A 16,158-nucleotide genomic window follows, 5' to 3' on the forward strand; every position below is an offset into this window, starting at 1 on the left:
TCCACTTTCAATTTCAAGGCTTCCTCAATTTTCCGGGCAAACCGACTTAAAGTAGTCCTCCCATTGACATAAGTTTTGAAAAACCGGTTTTGTTGCTCACTCCTCCGCGTCGACGACATCCCAAAGACAAAATATCCCACGCCAATATGCGGGGACCCAACTCTCCCGATCAAATACGACTCCGTCACCCACGAACATTTTTCAATACCATATTTACGAACCATTTCCTTCCATGCTATCTCAAAATCATGCACCTCCAAACCGTGAATCTGCTAAATTAAGGTCACTTGAGATATCGTTCCAAAGTGGATGTTTTCCCGCATTTTTACCAAGATTTTTCAATATGTGCCAAAGGCAAGAGCTCGTGGTGAGTGTTTGGGAAGATTTTTTAATTGCATTACCAATTGCTCTTTCCTGGTCTGTCAATATAACGGATGGAGCTTTACCCATGCATTCTAAAACTTGGCAAAACCCACTCAAAACTTTCTTCATAATCACGCGTAACCAAAGCACAAGCAAAAGCAATTGAATTCCCATGTTGATTCACCCCTATGAAAGGGGAAAAAGGCATGCGATAATTGTAACACCATAATTTACTCTATCGATTAATGATATACTACAAAACTTATGCTTACATAACCAAACAAATAAAATCAAGAATCGAATAATTTCTATAGTACAATTAAATTGGTAATTTTAATTTAAATTTTATGAATTCTTGAAGCACGGTAAAACACTCCTACTCTTACATAACAAAACAAACAAATACGATTAATCAAAATAACATTTTAACACAGATAAATTGAGATATAACGCCTTACATATTCGTCAAGAAAGTTGTATCGTACGACACAACGTCTCCATACGATTTAAACATAGCTCGGCAACGTGAATCACACCAAAAAACATTCATTGGAGCCCCAAAATCATCGAGCTCAATTGCATAGAAATAATTAGGATCCTCCTCTTTCATCTTCTCAAAATATGCCTTCAATTCTTCAGCATCGCCATCTATGACGCTACGTCTTCGTTCTTGATTGATGGCGTTTCGACTATCACTAAACTTAAAGCCAAGGTTCTCATGACCTCCCCCCTCCAAGACCAACGACTTGTAATTATTTAATATTGAAATACCAGAAGATCATTGATCATCATCCTCTTTTTGAAGTAGTCATTTATATGTCTAAACCCAACAAATAACCGGCTTTTCTTAGGATCCATCTCATGGTTGTGCTCTAAATGGCATTGCGTTATCTTCACTACATCTTCATCGTCGAAATAACGGGACTCAATGTAAGCATTGCAGACATCCTTGGTTTTAGCAAAGATGACCACAACAAAGCCTTAATCTTTCATACATATGATACCGCGGTTCATTCTTAAAGGAACCTTTTTTTTTGAAACACCGTCTTCCTTGTACTTTTTAAAGAGTTTATTATTGCGAATGTACCATGAAAACCCCTTCTTATATGCGTATGAATGGGCGAAAGTCATGAGTTCTTCGAGATGACTTGTAAGCCAAACCTACAACAGGTTCAACAATGTTGTCGTTCTCAAGCCAGCAGAGAACGACGGTGTCATCATCATCCACGGACCGCCGCCATACAACTCGACATACTCTTTCATTAAATCAACATCGCCATTATATTCTGCTTCACCGTTGCCTTTTGTTTCTGCTGCTCGTGAACATTCACCTTCTTCATACAAGTTATTGAGATCAAAATCAAGCGCCATTTAATCAAATGTTGAACGAGTATTTTTTTTTTTTGGTGTAGATGTTCAACGAGTATTAAAAAATAAGGTTCCAAAATTTTAATCACTGTATTTTTTTTGTTCTAGTATAAGTTACTGTATTTAAGTAATGAAAATAATAAGAGAGATAAAGTGTCAATTAAAAAGATTAGATTAAAAATAAGTGTTGTTAATTATAAAGATTAGATTAAAAATAAGTGTTGTTAATTATAAAGATTAGATTAAAATAAGTGTTGTTAATTATGGAGATTAGATTAAAATAAGTGTTAATTAATCTTGAGGTTATTCCCAATACTACTCCCGCCAAAACCCAAATAATCCCTCCCATTTTTCCCTCCAACTTTCCCTCCAAACAAAAAAAGAATCTTTGACTCACCTTTACACGTGGCGAGCGCTGATTGGCCCGTGTACCAAGACCTTCCATAGCTCTCCATGGAGGATTTGCCCCCATGACATATCCAAAAATCGCAAAAGACCAGTACTCAATTTCCTCTTTAACATCATCTAGTGTAAGGTTAACAATCATACCTTCCTCTTTATTAGGTGGCGTGGGTTGTTGCACTTGTTCATGTTCCTGCACCTCCTTCTGAACGTTTGATTCCTCCACAGGTACTTTCGGAACAGTCTCAGCTGCTGGTATCGCTATCCCTGCCCTATGCAACATCGCAATCACCTCCGCCCTTATTTTCGCTACTTCCGCATCTCGATCGATTGAAGAATTTCCAGTATTACTATTAATATTTGGCGTATTAGTATCATTATTTTTGTTTTTATCTGTATTAATTGATTGTATATTATTATTATTTGTAGTTTGTTTAGATTGTTGAGCGGTAGATGAATTAGGTTTGGTTGTTTTGTTCTTCGCCATTGCTGAAGAGCTTTCTCACGCACTTTCTCTCTCTAACTCATAACCGCTTTTTGAGTTTTCTTTTTCCGTTCCATTAGTTTGCATTTAATTTGCTTGGGGACAAGCAAAGGTTTGGTTTGGGGATATTTTATGCGTGCATTTTATATAGGTATTTTGTACTTTATTTGCACGCATTTCAATGCATTTTGTGTAGTGTTTAGCTACAAATGTCCCCCGAATTGTCTACTTTGGTTTCTCTTGTATTATTTACATGTATGAACCGGAAAGGAGCATAATCAAGCCTAAAACATGTCCTTATGCATGCATTTAGGAGATGAGTTGAGTCGGAGCCTTAAGACTACTATTTTGAGATGCGCAAAGGAGTAACATAGCTAGGCAAGAAAGGGAAGAACCTCAAATTACAAGTGCCTATTTTGAGGAGCCATATCTCGAGTTCTACATCGGATTTTCAGGGGATTCTAATTGGCGATGAAAGTCTGTCCTCTTAGTTTCCAACGCCACCAGAAACGCCCTGTTTGCCTAATTAACGAAGAAATGGCAGCCGTTTGAAGTTCAGTACGCGAAGCAGGAATTGTGCGCTGGAAAGTACTCGATCGAGTACAATTGTGTTCGATCGACTCCTTTTCCTACTCGATCGAGTAGTGCCTATTTAATAAGTGTTCGATCGAGTACTTAAAGTACTCGATCGAGTGGTTTGAGCTTAATTTTGTTCGATCGAGTGGTTTCAAATCACTCGATCGAGTGGTTTCTCATTGGGCTCGGGCTTTTTAGCTTTATTTTGTTTCTACGTCAAATAAAATCGTCTTTCCTATAAATAGGAACACGACAGAACAATTTAAGGGTGTGTTTGGATAGGAAAAAAGGAGGGAAAGGGAGGGGAGAGGGAAGGAGGAAAGGGAAAGGAAGAGAAGGGGAGGGGAGGGAGAATGAAAGAGGTGGGTTTCCCTCCAAATCTTGCCTATGATAGTGGGGAAATAATTTGCCTTGTAGGAGGGAAATGGAGGGATCCACTCCATTTCCCCTCCCCTCCAAATCCTTCTACCTTCATTTTGCTAAACAAACAATAGATTTCTCATCCTTCCAATTCCTTCCCCTCCCTTTCCCTCCAAATTCCTCAATCCAAACACGCTCTAAGGGCTCTCTTATCATACAATAACTACCCTTTACGCTACTTTTCTACTGTTCTCTGTTCTTCTCTCTTTTCCCGGATCTACTGTAACTTTGTCCTTTCCCCTTTTCTCCTTTATTTATGTTTATTTCTCTCTTTATTTCTGTTCTTCCTTTTATTATGTCTAGCTAATTCTCTTTGCTAGGATTAGGGGATTCGATGAATGAATGTTAATTGCTAATTATTTCATAGATTGTCGTTGTTGTTCTACTCTATGTTGTTAATCGCTGCTTTAATTGTATCTTGCTGATTGAATCGATGCAATTAGCCTTTTAATTTTGGTAAACCTTGACCTAGACCGGAAGGTTGGAAGGGGTGAGACCCGCAGTCAACAATAGAATGCTTTAGTGAGGGCGGAAGCTAAGCTAATAGTATTTTAAGGCGAATTGAGACCGAAAGGAGATATTCATTGCCCCTTAGACTGACACATCGATTAATCTGTGACCTTAACTGCAATTAATTGACGTTCATTGATGAACCGACATCCTAGTTTCCTTTCCCTCTGCTTAATTTCTCTTATCTCTATTTCTCTTGTCTTAATCTTATTAGTTTAGTCGAAAGAATCAAACTCCCATCTTGTGACCTTAGACAGACCGAATTAACAAGTAGATAGTGACCGCCTCCCTGTGGAGATCGACCCTACTTACCGCTGACTTCTGTTAGTAGTATCTAGGTATTTGTTTTTGGTACTGAAACGACGGTATCACCGCACGTTATGGAAAGAGTTATTATTGAAGTTATATTCCTTTCCATAATCAAGGTAGGATATGCCTAGGGTTCCTACCCTATAAATAGCCAAGGAAGCAATCAAAGAAAGACATTCACAAATTCACACATACAACCATTCAAGATCTCATAAACACGATACCTCAAGCTAGCTAATTTTACATTACGCCACAATTGTATCCATCCTCCTATTCAAGAATAGTGCAATATTTGGTGGTACCATCCCTCCCCAAAGTTATTTCCACATTGAGTTTTCCGTCTCACCAAAATCTTACGTGTCAATTTACATTACGAGCATTATTTCCTTATTTAAATATCGACATACAAACAATCAATCAAGTAACCAACGAATAATACCGCATTGACCCGAATCAATCAATTCGGTAAAATTTACCAAAACATATTCCATGTTAAAATTTAGGGGTTTTGACAATAAAACCGGTTAAACATTCGGGTTTAGAGGTTGGATTGAGTTAAAGTTTGATAGGTCTTATTGTAATGCATAAAATTATACTCCCCCTATCCCAGTGAATAGTTTACATTTGATTTATTTTGTGAGAGAAAATAAAGCAAATGTAATCTATTAATCTGACGGACGAAGTATCATTGATTTTGTTATATTAAGAACCTTAATTGTTGTAATTACTCGCCAAAATCATTGAATACAAACAAGATAAAGTTATATTAAAAAAGGATCGGCAAATATGACGAAGACATCTTCAAAAGTTAGACGTTTAAAACAGATGTAAAGTTTTAACTCTTACAATAAACTTATAAGTCATATTTGTAAATAGTTTTTTATATATACCTATGCACTTTGCACGGATTTAAACTAATTCTTGTATATATGTAAAACGTTTTCTCATGAAAGGAAAAATATTATTCACACAGCTTTGTCTTTTATAGGTAGTTGTAAAATATGTCCGAACAAAACATTATATACATATGGAGAATTATATAGATTAAGATTGTCGAAGTGAATATTGTTAGTTTAAGCTATTTAACTATAAAACGGATAAATTCATTTTAAAATCAACTCTGGCACTCGGCTCCAAAATTAAATTCATCATATATTGTTAATTTTGCTAAGTGTATTTCACGAGGATGATTTAAGGTGAAAAAATTTAGTTTCAATATTCTTTGAAATTAAGCTGATTGATTTTTATGAATTAATGGTGAATTAAGTTTCGGTCATTAATTTGCTTAGTCGTGAATCAGTTTCAATTTAGCAAAAAAGTCAGTTTCAATATTAATTATTACTATATGTCAATTAATAGTACAATTCAAAAAGATAAATTTTGGGGACCAAGGAGTGAACTTAAACCTATTGATTGGCATAAGGTTAAGATTATTGGGAAGACTGTCACATCAGTTTTCCAATAACTTTTATTATTTCTTTATTATTTAGACTCATCTCAGATTCTACCCATTATTAGTCAGACTCACCTCAACCTCTACTTTTTCCACTACACTTGAAAATGTGTTAGGTTTTAAAAAAAAAATAACATATGCGAACCATTCATTGGATGATTCCCTTTAAAATGTGTCACGACCCTACAAGAGTCTTAAGTGAGTCTTGCATTTCCAAGACTCAACATAAAAACTTTGTCAAGACTATGGTAGATTATTAAGAGTCTTGTCTCAAGACTCATCAGTAATCTTACCCTAAGATTCATGCCAAATGTTTCAGTAGATACTAAATGTTTCTGAATGGTCCACTTTTTATTTTCAGTCAAAAACTCGTTTATACATCTAAGTATCTAATACTCATTTTCAATACATCTAAGTATCTAACACGATTTTGTAAAAGTATCGGACATGATAGATTTTGGATAAATTTTTTGACATTAGTCAAAATTAAATACCGAATGTTTAGCTAAGTAATATTATAGCAATGATCTTTCTCATTCCCTAAATAATTACTCTTATACCGAAATGTAAAAATAAGATACATTAGAATAAAAAACAACTTCCGTTTGACACATAAAATTATATACTTCCTCCTATTCATTCATTTTGTCCCTCTTTTATTTTCCACAAGAATTAAGAAAATGATTTTGGACCACACAAAACACTCTATTCCACTCTACCCCACATGTAATTAAATTTGGACCACACAAAAGTTACCAAAAAAGGAAAGAGGGACAAAAATCCGACTAGCTTCGATAAGGAAAAAGGGACAAAATGAATGAATAGGAGGGAGTATAAAATAAAAATAATTCTTTATTAAGATAGTAATTTACCCCTTATTACGAAAATAGAGAGTTTATTAATGTTTTACGAGTTGTATACTCACGATTACAATGCATATTTATCCCAATCATATTGTTTGTAGAAATGCCCTTTTTTTGTGTTATACAAATATATTCCATCCGAAAGTACTTTCCAAAAACAATTATGCCCTCCACACTTGTCATCAAAAAAATCTAGTTCTTCACGAAATGCATCAAATGTCTTACGCCCATGTTTATCCCATGTTAGCCCACAAACGTAAACTCTCTTAAAAAGCAAGAGTGTTTTAAATTTCCATGTAAAGTTACCACCTTGAGGAATTGTATGATGCCCTAGATCTTCAGTAATTGTTTTACAATGCACCCATAAAGTATTAGTATTATTTAATTCATTACCAATACTAACGCTGTAAGGAACTATTCGAAAGAGACTCCGACTTGTAACTTGTTGGAGTCCTACAAGATGAATAAATATCAAAGAAACAATGAAAATTTTCGGCATTTTTTAAAACTTATGAAATGGTGTATAACAATAAAATGTTTTTGGAATGATGAATGTTTGTGAAGTATGACGAGTCTTATATAGCTGGGAATCTGGGATTATTACTTGACCATTTGGTGTTAATGTGGTCATGCGATTCATGTGAACAAATGCACTTTAGTTTGTTGCGTAATTAATGTAGTGGATAGGAGGGAATTTATTACGGAGTATTTTAAAGCTAATATAAAAAGAAAATGATAAATACCACCTATTGGGTTGTATTTAAGCCTTTAATATCCTTTTATATTTGGCATTAATTTAGAAATTAGAGAGAAATTACACATAAATCACTTTAAAAGGAAGATTATTGATTACATATATACATTAGTTACAATTTTTTTTGTTTAGATGAATTTATACAGTAGTTACATTTTTTTTTTTTTTGCTTCAGATGAGCGCACTATGTTGCGGATGAGAATCGAACCCTCAACTTCATGGTTGGGGTAGGAGAGCTCTTACCACTTGAAATAACTCTTATTCTTTATACATTAATTACATCTATAAATATAATTAAAAAAAAAAAGACAATTTAAAGCACCACATTTCACCATTCAACTATTTAACAACAATTTATCAAACCACATGATCATTTATTATTTTGAAAAGAAAAAACAAAATAAAAATGAATTTGCAAACATTAAATGCAAATAAATAGCATATGAAACATCCTCCTTTACTACTAAGAGAATAAAAATTCTCAAAAGTTTTCCCTCCAAACTATTATCATTTACTTAAAGCATGAATTTTTCATTAAATTCAAAAATAATTATATTATTTAAATCAAAATAAAATAAAAGAGGTTTAAAATTTTAAAATACAAAATTGCTAATTTTTCTTAGAAAATGACTTGATGCCTACTTACATGGTGTAAAACAATAAAAGAAACTAATATTTTTAGCTTCGTGAAAAAAATACATTAAGTTATTTTATGAAAAGTTATAAAATGAAATCATTAACTTTGTGATTAAAAAAAAGATTTCATGACATGCTCAATTTTTTTATTATTTTTTGTTGAGTTTATGGATTCAAGTACCTAAGAGGGGGAGGGGGTGAATTAGGTACTAAATAAAAATTTTAACTTCAACTTTATTGAATTAAAGTGAGTTAAGAGAACAAAAGAGATGAGAAGATACTTCGAATAATATTGAAAGACTAAACGAGTATCATGATGAATGTTTGCTGAAGAATGAAAGTAACAACTCTTCTGACTGTAGCTATTTGTCTCAGTTTATGGAGTACGTACTGCAGACCAAATGTGACAGTATGATGAACTGTTACTTCTAAGGTTAAGCAAAGCAAAACAAACAAAATAGAAAGCAGCGGAAATAAAAGAAAGATCAAACACGAGATTTTGAATTGGTTCGGCAAATACTCAAGTGCCTACGTCCAATCTACCTTTTTATTGATTTCTTTTAGTGATCTACTCCGACTACTAAAAGACCCGTACAATAAAAGACACCAACCTACTCCGGTTGTAAAACGAGTCCAAGAACTACTCCGTTCTTATGACAAGCCAACTCGCAACCTACTCCGGTTGCCAAGAGTTAAAGACTACTCCGTCCTAAACTCTACTAACACGTACACTTAGAATGTTATAGGATCAAGTTTCCACTAACATATTCTTAGCAAAGAATAGAGATGGACAACTTTTACAAGATCAACAATTCTTAAGCAAGAGAGTTTAGTATGTTAAAGTAACAGTAGCCACGACTGTAACAACTTGAAGACTTTTAAAGGTTTTTGCAAACACACGGTTTTAAGCTTTTAAAAACAATTTGCAAAGTTGGAAAATATTTCAGAAAAGTCTTGAGATTTTATGAAGGAGATGGCTCGCCTTATGTAGAGGGAAAGGGTGAGGAGGTTGCTAGGGTTTTGAAGGGTCAAAGACCACACATGTGAAGAGCTTTAGCAACCACTCAAACCTTTCACCAAAGAAGGTTCTTTTGCAAAGGCAAGAATAGAGAAAGAGTGTTTGAAAGATATCCTTAAAAGCTCATGCAAATTCAGAAAACAAAGAGAGAAAAGACAAGTCACATGATGACAAGTTAACACTAAAATAGCAAAAAGCATTTTTTGTTTTCTTAAAGGACCAAAGGGTCAAATTTGCATAAAGAGAAAATATTTTGAAATTAATAATAATTCAAACCACTCTTTATTGAAGGCCAACTCCTATTAAAAATTTGAAGTTTTATCTTTGAAAAATGAGAGACACGTGAAGGATTTTCGAAAGATAAAAGGGCTTCAAGTTTTACGAATTGTGGCAACAATCCAAGCAGCTGTTTACTAATGAAAGCAACAGTCGACTTGATTGTTTCTATTACTCTAAGATACTCTATTTTCTCGCTTGTACATTAGATGACACTAAGACTTAATACAATGAGATGATTAACAACTTCAACACTTCATAATCCATGCTTGATTACATCATTAATCCTGAAAAGGTAAATTAAGATAACACAAATCAAATGGGCATGTTATCATCAATATAAGGAACCCAACAAATTCCCCCTTTGATGATGATAAGCCCCAAACGAATGTATAAGCAATGTAAACACCTTAATTCAAGATTTTAAACGAGCAAGATCAAATGATAGAAGGGACACTATTACCTTACCTAAGGCAAGAGCTAAAATCAAACTAGCCAAGACAATTTTACATTGCCCCAAAACAAGATTCAAGACTAAGAAGGTTAGACAAGACATTAGTTAATCAATATGCAAAGAGATTAAGAGCATGAGTTTACCTTTTCCCCCTCTTGACATCATCAAACGGATAGGGATGTCAAAGGCATTAGAGTGCAAATAACCACAAGAAAACACAAAAAGACACATATAAGCGTGACAAGGTAACAAAGTCAACATAAACATACGGATTAAACATAAGTTAACCATAATTCACCACGGCTAAATAAAGTTTAAGATACACCACCATGCATCAAAATATCGAGTAAAGAAAAATAGTCTTAGAAGGGCACAACACGGTGGGACAAAATGAAAAAGGCACGGGTAAAGTCAAGGGGACCGAGAAGGAATGGATAGGCTAAGGAGAGGAAGCTTGTTCACCATCCGAGCCACTACCCAAAGGATCATCATCCAATGGAGCATCATCACCATGTTCCTTTGTTGAGACAAGAGTGGATATAATGTCCACTTCTCCACGAATGAGGTCCACGGTGGAGGCAAGAGACGAGATGGCCAAATCCTTTTGATGAGCATCGTGCTTAATCCAAGCACTCAACTCAGCCACGGCTTGAAGAACTTCCCGCATACTACCCGTATTCACTTGACTAGACGACCCAACCTCAGGATCCGTCTTAATTGTCACAGAAATCAATTCATCATTTTCCACTTTGATAAGCATTTTCCCCATTTGACCATTACTCATAATGTCACACATGTCTAATGACCCCAAGCTAGTACTCACTAATACCCCATGTGCCTTGAGCACAACCGACAACCACATTCCATAAGGTAAGTGTAGCATGCTAGAAGAGGGTCTACGGAGTTTGGTCGAAATAAGATGAAAACGCTTAAACATTAACCCAATCAAGTTCACCTTTTTGTGAGTTGCAATGTGATAGATTAGATATTGTTGGGCTATTGTGAGTTTTCCCCGATCACCCGAGGGATAAATTGGCCGACACAACATGTTAAAAATAATTCGAAGAGGAGGGGGTATTTGGGTGTTGCTTACGGGACCACAAGAGACAGCTCTAGGACACACAACTTGAGCGACACTAAGGGGTGAGGCATAAGGTAAAGCAACCCAGGTTTCGGAGGGTAGTTTGTCATAACCTCCGGTGGAGATATCAAGGGCGGTAGCAAAATTAGATTGAGTAAGTTTCAGAGGCTTACCATTCACCTTAGCCGTGAGAAATTCACCCGATTTGTCAACTCGGACGGATGCAAAGAATTGAATCACCTCACTCACAAAGACCGGTTCACGCATTTCCAACAATTTTTCCCAACCTTGAGCTAAGATCATGTCACGGACAGTGTGAAAGGCGGGAGGCTCGAACCAAGTTTGGGTGTAAACCCGAGGAGAATGGATGGCTTTGGGATTCATCAACCTCTCACAGTTTTTGTAGATAGAGGTAGGAAGATCTAGACTTTCAAGGTGATCCCAAACAAGAGCCAAATCCCACTTAGAGGTTAGGGAAACCGAATCTGAGGGGTACACTAATTTCTTCTTTGAAGGTTTCGATTTTTTCAATGGTGGTTCACTGGGTGTTTCAACAGGAGGATTAACAGTAGGGTTTTCGATGTTGCTTTGCTCGACACTTTCAGAAATGGGGGGTAATTGGGATGAGGAAGCTTTGTCTTTTCTTTTGTTGTTTTTCTTCGCCGGAATCGGATCTGATTCGGCGGACTTGGTTGGATTCTCATTCAAATCGAATTCGGATTCTTCAATATCATCAACATTTACCATGACCGGTTCAGTGACAGTCTCGGATGAGGAGCCAGCGACAGGGGTACCCTTCTTTCGACCGCCTCGAGTGCGACTCCCAACCATAGCGGAGATGGGGATGTCGTCGGATGGTGGTGGAACAGTGGAGAGAGGGGTTGGAAGAGGGTTTGGTAAATCTGGGTTCGGTGATGGGGTAGAAGTTGTGTTTGAGGATTGTGGAGGAAAGGCATGGAAGATTTTGGGTGAAGGCATGTTTGGAGTTGTTGTTGTTGGTGGGTCAGATGTGACGGGTGGTGATGTAATTTTTGTGGGTTTGACGGGTATGGTAGTATTGAAAGAAGTTTTTACCATGGTGGGTTAAGGGTAGGTTTAAAGGGTAGGTGAGATTTTGGGAGATGAAGGGATAGACGGGTTGTAGGTTTTTGGTGGGTTAAGGGAGTTTGGACGGGTATAGGGGTAGAAGGTGGGTTGAAGAGAGTAAATGGCCCAATAAATGAGGGAGGTGAGGTAGTTGGCCCAACTAAACACATTTAATTACTCAAAATAGAACGCAAGGTAACATATATATTATAAACGTAAATTTAGATATGAGGTTGAGTGATTACCGACTCACGAATACGGTGTCAATTTTGGTCTAAAAATGATGTCAATGCACTTAGAATACTTAATAACATATATCCAATTTTAATTTAATCAATTAAGGAAATTTGTAAAACTCACACTAAAAATCACAAGCAATTAATTAACCCAATTTATAGTCTAAATTTCTCAAAATGCTCTCTTGCAAGTGGCTTAGTGAAAATATCGGCAATTTGATTTTCGGTTTTGCAAAAGATAAGTTTAATATGTCCTTTTTCCACATGATCACGAATGAAGTGGTGACGAATATCAATATGTTTGGTTTTAGAGTGTTGAATAGGATTTTTGGAAATATTTATTGCACTCGTATTATCACACATTAAGGGAATGGAGTCAAAAATAATACCAAAATCCAAGAGTTGTTGTTTTACCCAAAGGAGTTGAGAACAACAATGTGCCGCACTAACATACTCACTTTCGGCCGTAGAAAGAGCTACCGTGTTTTGTTTCTTTGAGCCCCAAGAAGTCAAGCAAGGACCCAAGAACGTTGCAATTCCGGAGGTACTCTTTCTATCCACCGTGCACCCCGCATAGTCCGCATCCGAAAAGCCTATGAGATCAAAAGGACAATGTAAAGGGTACCATAAGTAAAGATTTTGTGTTCCAATCAAATACCGAAGAATTCGTTTAACGGCTTTAAAATGTGATTCTTTCGGATTTGCTTGGAACCTAGCACATAAACAAACACTAAAGAGAATGTCGGGATGACTTGCGGTCAAGTAGAGAAATGAGCCTATCATACCTCTATACACCTTATCACTAACATTCTTACCGAGTTCATCTTTGTCCAATTTGGACCCGGCTACCATAGGTGTATCATGAGGCTTACCATTAGTCATCCCAAATTTCTTAAGCATTTCCTTAATATACTTTTGTTGATGGATCATGATTCCATCCTTTGATTGCTTAATTTGGAGCCCAAGGAAAAATCCCAGCTCACCCATCATGCTCATTTCAAACTCCGATTTCATTAGTTCCGAAAAATATAAGTAAAGGAGTTCATTTGTTGCACCAAATATAATGTCATCAACATATACTTGTACAACCAACAGTTCGTCTGATTGTGACTTTAAGAACAATGTTTTGTCAACGGAGCCTCTTTTAAAACCATTTTCAATAAGAAACTTAGACAATCTATCATACCAACACGTTGGTGCTTGTTTTAAACCATAAAGAGCTTTGTCTAATTTGAAAACATGGTTAGGCAAGTCATTGTTCTCAAAACCCGGTGGTTGCTCTACAAAGACATCTTCTTCCAAATATCCATTTAAGAAAGCGATTTTAACATCCATTTGGAAGAGTTTAATGCCTTTGTGAGCCGCAAAAGCTATAAGCAATCGTATGGCCTCAAGTCTAGCTACCGGTGCATAGGTTTCATCGTAATCAATACCCTCTTGTTGGTTATAACCTTGCACCACTAGTCTAGCCTTGTTCCTTACAATTTCTCCCGAGTCATCAAGCTTATTGCGAAAGACCCACCTAGTACCAATGACGGTACGATTAGGCGGTCTAGGGACTAAGTGCCATACCTCGTTTCTTTTTAATTGATTGAGTTCTTCTTGCATGGCAAGCAACAGTCTCCGCATCGTCAAGGCGACTGTTACATTTGAAGGTTCAATTTGAGAAAGGAAGGCATTGTGGGCACAATACTCATTGAGATGAGCGAGATTGTTGAGGGATGATCTTGTTCGAATTCCCGAGTTGAGATCACTTGTGAGATTGGTAAGTGGATGAGAGCTTTGATGTTTCCACTTTTTTGGAACAATGGTTTCTTGTTCCCCCTCAGCATCAAGATCGATCGCTGATTGTTTCTTTTGGCCTCGGAGTGATCTTCATCATCACTTTGTTTTGGGCTACTTGATTCTGGGAGGTGGAGGCAACGATCGTTGGGTGTCGTTGCTTCCAGAGAAGAAACAGCGATTGCAGATGTGCTACGTGTTCCCCCTGAGTTGCTGATATCCTTTGAAGGTGACAGTCCCTGTGTCTGTTGCAATTCAGCGTTGGGAGTTTCTTCATCCTCGAACACGAAGTCCTTTCGAACAAGACCAATCTCAAATTCATCATCCTCATCCTCATCATCATCATCCACGTTTTGTACCTGTCCAAGCACACTAAATTCATCAAAAATGACATGGATGCTTTCTTCAATTAACAAGGTTTGTTTATTGTAAACTTTATAGGCCTTGCTATGATCGGAGTAACCAATAAATACTCCTTCATCACTACGTGGATCGAACTTATCCAAGTTGTTTTTACCATTATTGTGAACAAAACATTTGCTTCCAAAACATCTAAAATATGAAATGTTGGGTTTTCTTCCACGTAGCGATTCATAGGGAGTTTTATTCAATATACTCCTTATCATGACACGATTATGAATGTAGCAAGCGGTATTTACCGCTTCGGCCCAAAAGTTCTTAGGCAACTTACTAGATAATAACATTGTTCTAGCCATTCCTTCAAGGGTTCTATTCATCCTGTCAACCACACCATTTTGTTGTGGTGTTCTAGGAGCCGAGAAGTTATGGTCTACACCATTGTCATCACAATAAGCACCAAATGATGAGTTTTCGAATTCGGTTCCGTGATCGGTTCTCATTGAAACAAGTTTTAAGCCAAGTTTATTTTGAATCTTTCTTAACCAAATTAGAAACTCATCAAATGTCTCATCCTTAGAGCTTAGGAAGAGTGCCCAAACGAACCTAGAGTAATCATCAACAATGACACACACATAACGACTACCACCTCTACTTCTAGTTCTCATTGGTCCACACAAGTCGATATGTAAAAGTTGCAAAGGTTGAGATGTACTCATAATTCTTTTGGATTTAAAGGAACTTCTAACATGTTTACCTCTAGCACATTCATCACATACTTTATCAAAATCAAACTTTATATTAGGAATGCCTTCAACTAAGTCAAGTCTTTTAAGGGTATTAAGAGTTTTTGTACTAACATGACCAAACCTTTTATGCCATAACCAAGGATCATTGTTCATTACACTCATGCAAGACATGGTGTGACCGGATAGAGAGTTCAAATTAGTTAAGTAAACATCTTTGACACGTCTTCCTTCGAGTATTAGTTCATTAGTAGTGGCATCAAATATTCAACACATATTAGCACTAAATTCTACAAAATTACCCTTATCACAAAGTTGAGAAATGCTAAGAAGATTATGTTTCAAACCTTTGACAAGCCGCACATTGTCGACACAAAGTAATGGTGACTTACCAACTTTTCCAATGCCAATTACTTCACCTTTCTTGTTGTCAGCAAACCTTACCGTGCCACCATCGTATGCTTTAAGTGAGAGGAATTGACTTCTATCACCCGTCATGTGACGAGAGCATCCACTATCCAAGTACCAATTGCGGCCGCCTCTCACCAAGCCCTACACAAAATTAGTTTTTGAGTTTAGGAAACCAAATGAATTTGGGTCCCTTTTTGTGATCAACATATCTTGTGGTGTCTTTCTTAATGCACATTTGCTTTATTATTTTGGTATTCTTGTTAATGTCATCAAACCGTTTTGTACATCCATTGAAAACATGACCATTGTCACCACAATAATTGCAAATGATGTATTCGGGAAGACCCACGTATTTCCTTCTTCTAAAATCAGTTTTAGGCTTCTGGATGCAACAGTCAGTCTGACTGTTCCATTTGAAGCCCAAACCAGCAACTTTGTCACATTTATCGGTTTGATTCATGAGGAAGTTTAACACGGTTTGACTTCCTTCCCATTTTTTAGTGATGTTTTTGGCATTAACAAGTTCATTGGTAAAGTCTTCAACCCTAGAGAGGAGATGCAAATTCTTTTCTT

Source organism: Silene latifolia, chromosome 6 (assembly GCF_048544455.1).
Source record: "Silene latifolia isolate original U9 population chromosome 6, ASM4854445v1, whole genome shotgun sequence".
In the NCBI taxonomy this organism is placed as follows: domain Eukaryota; kingdom Viridiplantae; phylum Streptophyta; class Magnoliopsida; order Caryophyllales; family Caryophyllaceae; genus Silene; species Silene latifolia.